At 34.7% G+C, this 9,653-nt stretch overlaps 1 long non-coding RNA gene across 2 annotated transcripts in view; it reads right to left on the minus strand.

Annotated features, from left to right (window-relative positions):
- Positions 1-631: 631 nt before the first annotated feature.
- The window catches only part of LOC115212348, an 11,734-nt gene continuing 2,712 nt past the window's right edge, over positions 632-9,653 (minus strand). The window contains exons 1-4 of one of the 2 annotated variants that reach the window (XR_004999316.1): positions 7,831-9,653; positions 7,588-7,731; positions 5,567-5,962; positions 632-1,491 (exon numbers count right to left, since the gene is read on the minus strand). The exon at positions 7,831-9,653 is cut by the window's right edge and continues 2,712 nt beyond it. This is a non-coding gene — a long non-coding RNA (uncharacterized LOC115212348). Of the gene's footprint in view, positions 1,492-5,566; positions 5,963-7,587 lie in introns of both variants that reach the window. The other variant, XR_003881709.2, reaches the window with a different exon arrangement.

Here is a 9,653-nt window from a genome sequence, read left to right on the forward strand (position 1 = left end):
TTAAATTATATATTTAGATCGGAAATCCACCTGAAGATTGTCGTTCAAGACATGAAACAATTGTAGTGGCGGCTTTTTTACTTTTTATTAAAATTTTATGTATTGATTAAGTCTTTCCTTGTTTGTTTTGCAAAATAGTGGTTTTGTCTCTAATTAATATTATATATATACATATATATATATAAGTAGTTGATAGAATTATCTTCTTATGGATAATTCGGTTAACCGATACCTGGGTAGCAAATTCACATCAGAGAAGACACGTTTGAAGTTACATGCTTTCGTGTGGAAATTTGTATGTTTTTTTTAAAAATATAAATATATGAAAGAATGGAGTTGAACAACGAATTAACAAAATTACTTTATTTTCGACATATGTTTCGAAGGCTGCATATTCCTAATTGCGAAGGAATAAGGAGTATATTATGCCACTTTCAGGAAAAGCAAGGAACTTATGTCAACATCAAGATGCACAAAAAACTTTTAGATGACTGCTCACATGGAGCCCATAGTGAAAATGAGTGTCTCTTTAAAAAAATTCCTTTATAAGGAGTGACGTCAAAATGGTTGAATGTAGAAGAATCTAGAAGGTTCTAAGGGTTCAAACGAAGTAGGAGAAGAGAGGCATAAGAATAGGAAGGTGAAAGGGTGCAGTTCAAATGAATGGTGAATTTTCTTTTGTTAGTGAGTGTCTGTGTGTGTGACTGTATATAACGGTATTAATGTGTGTGTGTGTGTATGTGTGTGCGTGATTATGTTTGTGATTATGTTTTAAGGTGAAATTCAAGCTCCTTCCATTTCATCATGTACTGTCTATGGTCCATTGCTTTCTCATGTTCTTCTAAGGACTTGCTTCAGAGATTGTCAACTGCTGAATCCTTCAGATGTTAGTCTCATTTTACAATGACCGAACAGATTGCAACAGAAACAACATACCACATCATGCTGAATTGAATATACAAACCACATTCGAACTATGTTTTTGCCATTTAGCAGCATCTTAGAAAAGAAGTCAGGATTGAATCTGCGGTTTTCTTTTGATTTAGAAAATTGGTATCTTTTTACTTGAACAGCTCCAAGTTTCATAATGTGATTATGCATGCCATCAGATATAGTTTCTAGCCAAGATGCAGGGTCAGTAGTGATAGTGACTGCTTCTTGTTGCACAACCATATTTTCAGCAATAGGTAAAGATTGTTGACAGTATGCATCATATAAGTCCTTTGCATTTCCCTCCGCTGCTGAAAATGTAGAAACCTGCTGTGAATTTTCATCGCATCCTTGCATTTGTTGTTGTTCGGTGTTTCCATCATTATTTGCTTGCCCGTCTTCTCCGGGCTGTGGTGCATTGCTATTTGATGATAATAATGTCACTGATGTATATGGTAGCATAAATTGATCCATAATTCCAGCCATACGCTTCCTGTCGTTTGCCAGTTGCTCTCATTTTGTGCACCAGATTCATGCTTTCAGAACAACATCACTTGAGATCTGAAATACAAGGTGATCAGTAAAAATAGCATGAAATTTATTGCATAAGATTAATACAAGATTTACAAATGTTACATACACACGTAATACTTTGGGCCTTATCAACAATTATAAATACATATCTTGGTCTATATGTATTTGGTCATGACAAACAGATACAGGTGACACACATACAAGTGTAATGTGTGGGCATAAGTATAGCTACAGAACATGCAGTGAAATATAAATTTAAAATATGCAAATTATGTATTAAACCCATTTTTGCCCGTTGTTCCATTTAGTGGGATGGTTCATTTTGTTTTTCAGATATCATTTCAAATAATCTATTTTCCAGACAGTCACCGTTGACGCTTACATTTTGCTACCAAAGAATCCTGTTACTCTATTTCAGTGATTTTCATGATAAATTGGTATAAGAAAGCTTTCATTACGTTCATCAGGTTCATAAGAAATGATGGAAATTGAGGGAGACACAAGATCTTGGTTTGATTTTTTTCTATCCCTTGTTTTGGAGCTTTCCAGAGAAAGATCAGTGTCATTGTCACAACTAGGTTTAAAATATCCACAAATATCCATTTCAAATCAAGTTATGTTAGAATCTTTTTAAAAAATCTTTAAAAAATACTCATACAAATTAAAATACAAAAAATTTCCAGTCCAAAACAAAAGCAAACTATTTCAAATTATATATTTTTGAACAATAGATGTGAATGGCTGTATGGTAAGTAGCTCGCTTACCTACCACATGGTTTCCAAGTTCAGTCCCACTGTGTGGCACCTTGGGCAAGTGTCTTCTACTATGGCCTCAGGCCAACCAAAGCCTTGTGAATGGATTTGGTAGATGAAAACTGAAAGAAGCCCATCTAGGTAAAATTATACTAATGTGTCCATCTGTTTTAATTTAATTTGATTCTGTCTTTATGCAGCTGAAGATTGTTCTGCATTTAAATTGATGTAATGATTGCATTGTTCAATGAAATGGAATTGATGAAACAATAGTACTGCATTACCTCTGGATATCCTGTTGCTTAATTTGATTATATATATATATATATATTATATATATATATATATATATATATATATATATATATATATATATATAATAATAGGTGGCCTAGTAGGTAAGGTGTTAGAAGTAGTGACATAATCTCTGCCAGGAAATTCATTTTTTTATAGGCGCAGGAGTGGCTGTGTGGTAAGTAGCTTGCTTACCAACCACATGGTCCGGGTTCAGTCTCACTGCGTGGCACCTGGGCAAGTGTCTTCTACTATAGCCTCGGGCCGACCAAAGCCTTGTGAGTGGATTGGTAGACGGAAACTGAAAGAAGCCCGTCGTATATATGTATATATATATATATATATATATATATATATATATATAATATATATATATATATATATAATATATGTGTGTGTGTGTATGTCTGTGTGTCTGTGTTTGTCCCCTCAACATCGCTTGACAACCGATGCTGGTGTGTTTACGTCCCCGAAACTTAGCGGTTCGGCAAAAGAAACCGATAGAATAAGTACTAGGCTTACAAAGAATAAGTCCTGGGGTCGATTTGGTTGACTAAAGGCGGTGCTCCAGCATGGCCACAGTCAAAATGACTAAAACAAGTAAAAGAGTAAAAGAGATAATGAAATTATTGTATACAGTGCTCAGGTGCACCACAACTTGTCAAAAGTGCGTATAAAGCATATGCAGTAATGTACAAATGTCTGGGAAGTGAACAGTGTATGAGTCAGATACAAGCTTGCGTGTGTATGGAGGGGAGAAAATCAGGTGTAGTGTTAGCGAATCTCAGGAAGCATGGAAGTTTTGAAGGATGCAGTGCTCTGACAACTAACAACTGATGCCAGCAGTTTGTTCCATGCTTCAGCAACTCTTAGCGTGAAAAAATGTTTCCAAAAGTCATGGGAGCTGTACAGTTTTCTGACTTTGTAAACATGTCCATGGGTGTTAGACAGGTGGAGTTTGAAAAGGTGCTTAGAGTTATTGTTAGTAAAATGGTTAATAATTTTATGGGTGTCTGCCAAGTCAGCTGCCAGATGTCGGAGTTTCAATGTATCCATGCCCAGGGAAGTAAGGTGTTCAGAATATGGCAAATGCCTGATGGAGGGTATTCTCATGGTTGCGCGTCACTGAACAGCTTCCAGACGATTAACATCCTGGGCAAGATAGGGGTTCCAGACTGGTGATGCAAATTCCAGGTGAGGTCTTACCATAGCTATATAAAGCCTCAGATAAATAGCCGGAGAGCAGTTCACAAAGGACATGGTAATTGATGCCAAGACACCCTCAGCCTTCTTGGCAATTTTAGCAATGTGTTTTGTCCAACGCAAATTGCCATTGACAATAATGCCCAGGTCACATTCACAAGAAGACTTTTTGAGATTAGCGTTGTGGAGGGAGTGAGTAGACGCTGAGTTTTTCCTCCTAAAATGCATGGTGGTACATTTGTCCACAGCCAGCTTGAGTTGCCAGTCCACGATCCACTGCTGCATTGTGTCCAGGTCTGATTGCAATAAAGATCTATAGTGTACAGGATCTGTCCTCTTTATTTTGAGGTACATATATATATATATATATATATATATATATATATATCGATACATTATTTTGAAAAGTATTATTTTTTTACTTAAGTTTGTAGTTTCAGAGAAAGGTAAGAAAGTCTTCATATTTGGCACCTTTGGTATTTTGACTTTATATATATATATATATAAATGTATGTATGTATGTGAGTGTATATGTTTGTGTGTCTGTGTTTGTCACCCCCACAACATCGCTTGACAACCAAAGTTGGTGTATTTACGAACCCATAACTTAGCGGTGCGGCAAAAGAGAAGATAAGTCCTGGGGTCAATTTAGTCGGCTAAAGGTGGTGCTCCAGCATGACCACAGTGAAATGATTGAAACAAATAAAAAGAATAAAAAGAACAGTCGTAAAAGTTTTTTCTTAAATTCTATTTTTCATTGTTAGCTGTTGCAATATTTTGATTGGTTAGACAATAGTACAGTTCAAACTATAAAGTCAAAATACCAAAGATACCAAATACGAAGACTTTCTTACCTTTCTCTGAAACAACAAAATCAAGTAAAAAATAATACTTTGCAAAATAATATATATATATATATATATATAATATATATATATATATATCGATACATTATTTTGAAAAGTATTATTTTTTTACTTAAGTTTGTAGTTTCAGAGAAAGGTAAGAAAGTCTTCATATTTGGCACCTTTGGTATTTTGACTTTATATATATATATATATAAATGTATGTATGTATGTGAGTGTATATGTTTGTGTGTCTGTGTTTGTCACCCCCACAACATCGCTTGACAACCAAAGTTGGTGTATTTACGAACCCATAACTTAGCGGTGCGGCAAAAGAGAAGATAAGTCCTGGGGTCAATTTAGTCGGCTAAAGGTGGTGCTCCAGCATGACCACAGTGAAATGATTGAAACAAATAAAAAGAATAAAAAGAACAGTCGTAAAAGTTTTTTCTTAAATTCTATTTTTCATTGTTAGCTGTTGCAATATTTTGATTGGTTAGACAATAGTACAGTTCAAACTATAAAGTCAAAATACCAAAGATACCAAATACGAAGACTTTCTTACCTTTCTCTGAAACAACAAAATCAAGTAAAAAATAATACTTTGCAAAATAAAGTATATATATATATATATATATATATATACACACACATACACACAAACTTCTATGCGTTTGTGTGCGTGCACGCGCACACTTTGATTTTGGCACAGAAAGAATTTTATCTTCAGTTTTTATTGCATTAGAGGTCAACAGCCACTGTTTTGGGTACAAAGTGGCCAGCTATACAGAGAGAGAGAGAGAGAGAGAAAGAGGAAGAGACAGAGACAGAGAGATTAAGAGATGTGCGTTTGTTTGGTACATGACTATCAAATAGAACTGACTAAAGCCTTGTTAATGGATTTGGTAGACAGAAACAAAAAAAAACAGTTGTGTGTGTGTGAATGTGTGTACGTATGCCTATGTGTATGTATATGTTTGTATGTATGTATAAGTAGACATCCTCACCTTTCATCCCCACTGCTGCTTTTTCTTGTCTTCTCTGTTGAAGTTGTTCATATTTTCAGTTTTGGGGGATTTCTTTTGTTTTTTCTTTTATCTCCCGAGGGAATTCGTTGACAAGCATTTTTCATTTCTTTTAGATTTATTTACAGTGCACCCTCATACTTTTTACCTCATTTGGCTTGAAATTTTCAGTCAACTTCTTAACCAAAGTAAATAGATTACTCATCTATGTACTTTGATCTTAACATGGGACCCCCAACTGCAGAGGCCCCTGTGGTTGTAGGTGCTGCAGGGGCCTCTGCAATGGCCATTTACATCGCCATCATCTGATTGAAAATCGCATTCAGCAACTGGATGTCTCAGCTTGATAAATATGTCTATAGGGCCTCGCTTCACCACCTGTAAATTAAGGATTAAAATAATTAGGCATAACAACAGATTTCTGCCCCCGCCTAACCCGACTTTGGATGATGATAACTTTCAGAAAAATGGATATTTTTTTAATGAAATTTTTTTACGTATATGTGTTATATCATGTAGATTCTGAATACACAAAATTTTGGTGGGGAAGTGTTTTAGGACGGGGAGGGGTGGGGAATTTCGAAAGCTGGGGCATCCTTTTATGAAAAAATATTTCGCAAATTTTTACAATACGACCCACACTCCACGCACCCTCATATCCCACTCTAGACCGATTTAGGCATATTGTTTTTGTTGTTTTTGACCCTTCAAAACCATGGGAGAAGCCTTTTAAGTAAAAAAAAAAAAGAAAGAAAATATTCAAAAAATATCGTTAATATTTTTATTGGGCGACAAAATTCATCAATTTAAGAGATATGGCTGTTGTTTCTAGCACATGCCAACACAACTCTCCTCGTTTGTTTATCAATAGCGATAACGCAAATGATTTCAGCTCAAAAGAGAGCATAGGATTGGTTAGAATTCGAAAAATTAAACTACGTTAAACAAACAAATTACAAATTTATCAAAAAAGCCAAGTGAAAATAATGTTTTCTTTTGACACATTCTACCAGTATACGAAGTTTTAAAGTGTTTAGTTAACTAGAAATTGTGTTGAAATCTGGCTATCAAAAGGAAAAGATCCCAGAAATCTGTAGTTATGCCGATAATTAACATTGTCGCAAATATTCGAGTGTTTCTATTACCTTATTTTATTTAGTTAAAGTAATTAATTTTTTCTTTAATTCTTTTAATAGAAAAAAATATTGTCTATGCGTAACAATTATAATTGAATTTGTTTTCTTTATGTGTGTTAAAAAGAAAATTATTATTCTGGTAAAATCTTTGAAATTTGGTGAACACGTTGTTCTGAATTGGTATTTAAGAAATAAAGTTTAACATTTTTTTAAATGTAATAATAATAAAGAAGCTATTTGCGTATTATTAAAGGGCCACACACTATTACAGCCACAGTAACAATACACTTGTCCTGACTGATTTGTTTTCAACCTCTCGAGAAAAAGGAATCGGTAGGTAAGGAATTTAGTTAAGATATTTTGTTCTCATAATTTATCATTATATTACAAACAGGGGCAATCTTTCGTCTCTAGCAGACCTTTCCGTTGATTTCCGTAAAAAAATTTTTTTTTATTACCTATGGGGCTTGCGGGAACTTTTGAAGTAATGAGAGCGAAAGAGACTAAGAGAAAGCGATTGTATGACGAGGGAAGTTCTTTTGAAGTTACCGTGCATGGGAAGCATTGATGTACATGTGTGTGTGTGTGTATGTGTGTTTGATGGAGTGTGGGAGACAGACAGTATGTTGTGTAAGTGAAGTGCTTCTGTTAGTGTGTGTGAAGAGACAGAGTAATGTGTGAAAGAAAGAGATAACTGAAATTTTTTACTCGGTGTATGTGTATATGTATGTATATTACTTCAAAAGTTCCCGCAAGCCCATATGTAAAAAAAAAAAAAATTTACGCAAATTGACGGAAAGGTCTACTAGAGACGAAAGATCGCCCAAACAGAATAAAAATAGGAAAGCTAAGAGTATTCGTACTTACATTCTTAGACAAATGGGTTTTGACGGCCCCAAACGACAAACGTGCAGATATCCGCACGATGCTGTGTGTTCAACTTGTTGATGGCAACTGCACCTCGACTCACTCCCTTATGATTTCTCCCAGTCGTTAGAAACAAATTCCTTTCTACAAGCGCAAACACAAATATAATCTTAATGCTACACCAGTAAGCTATGGTAAATTGAAAATATATTATCATGTCACAGATATACAACATTTGCTTACACAATCTCTACCACGCTACACCGGTCAGATGGTAAATTGTTTATTGCAGTACAGAAGGCGAAATTACTGAAATGATGCTATTGTGGAAACTAGCCGCGCACCTGCAGCTGACGGTTCCCGGACTGCGCGGACGCAACACGGGCACGTGCAGACAAGGGAGACAACTCTGTATTAACTATGATTAACAACCTTCACAATTATAGAATTGAAAGCAATAAATTTATTATAAACATTTTCAAAATAACTTTACCACTCGCTTTACACATAACCGATTGTATCTATTTCAGATAAATAACACTGTCATTAAAAAAAGATTCAGAATTCTTTAAAAATTATTGATTCGAAGATTTAATTGTTAAAATTCCTAATTAACATTGAAATGTTCTATTCTGGGCGATTGGTATTCCATGTCGATATGGGAACACATCGTCATTCCCTCTCTTTTTCAGCCTCTTTACCTACGTCACGAGGGAAAGTTGTGCGGGTGAAGGATTCCGTCTACCAATACAGAAGTATTGCCTGTTTCTTTTGTAAATAGAAACCAAAAGCATTAACACAGCTTTAAGGCGAAACAGCGTGCAATATTATTAAAAATAATCTGCACTTTGTCACTTGCGTACTTTTGCTATTTATCCCTTTACCTGTACTCACTAATCTCTTACCAAAATTTGCAAACGAATGGAAATATTTACCAAACTATGAACCATAACCTGAATTTTGTATACTCAGTAAATACGACTACAACAAACCAACTATTTGAACACATTATAAATTATGCTTTTTCTGCATATTAATAATAATACAATCCTACCTAAAGCCTTCGTTACCATATTAGCAACAACTATATCTGGAATAAAAGTTTTTTACTCTAAAATGGATTCCAATATAAATAAGTTTGATTTTGAAGTATTTGGGTAATCCAAGAGTTCGTTCCCTTGTTAGATTTTCTCATCGATGGAGAGTAACTATGCTTCGTTTTCAATTCTTTTTCCTTATTACGATTTTATCTTAATCATTATTGATTACATTCGTGTATACAAAATACATATAAAATCTCTTTCATTTTTCTGTCCTCTGGATTGTTTTGTGACCGGGGAATATACACAACAATGCACTTACTGTTCATTAGATAAGTGTGCTGCAAGATGATTTACTGTTGAGATTTCCCATGGATTTTCTACTTAGAAAGCTGTCAGACTTTCGTATGAGAAGAGATGTATCTAAAGGAGAAGAGGGGATGTTTGATCTTAACATTATCATTGCATGACACAGCTTCACCATCTGTATTAGCAGTACTTCTTACCTCTACAGAAGTATAGTCATAACCTTCGTACATGTACTTACAGGTGTATCTTATATTCTGACAGAACAGAGTATGTGCCATATACTTTGTCTAAGTATTCTGGCAAGAAAACTTCCACATTTTTTGTCTCTTTGGTCATATTTCTTGATAAATATTTCTTGTTTGTCTTCTCATTTGATCTTTCTGAGCATGTTGTTTCCCCTCTTCCTCATTTACAACATCACATTGTTGAGCTCTTTTTTTTTTTTTTCCATGGTCTACATATCATCTTGTTGCTTGGCTCTCAATTACTGCATCCTTTCTGCGCCTCTAAGCCTGATTCAGCTGACTTCAGTCTGTTTTCTTTTCTCATTACGCTTTCCTATTGCAAAACCTTTGATGTTGAATTTTAAGACTGAATGCAAAGATATTTGATATTCAACAAATCAAAGGACTATGAAATAAAAATAACAAAGCAACATCATTAAAGCTATATCTTTTATCTTTACTTGTTTCAGTCATTAGACTGCAGCCATGCTGG

The sequence above is a fragment of the Octopus sinensis genome, linkage group LG5, assembly GCF_006345805.1.
Source record: "Octopus sinensis linkage group LG5, ASM634580v1, whole genome shotgun sequence".
In the NCBI taxonomy this organism is placed as follows: domain Eukaryota; kingdom Metazoa; phylum Mollusca; class Cephalopoda; order Octopoda; family Octopodidae; genus Octopus; species Octopus sinensis.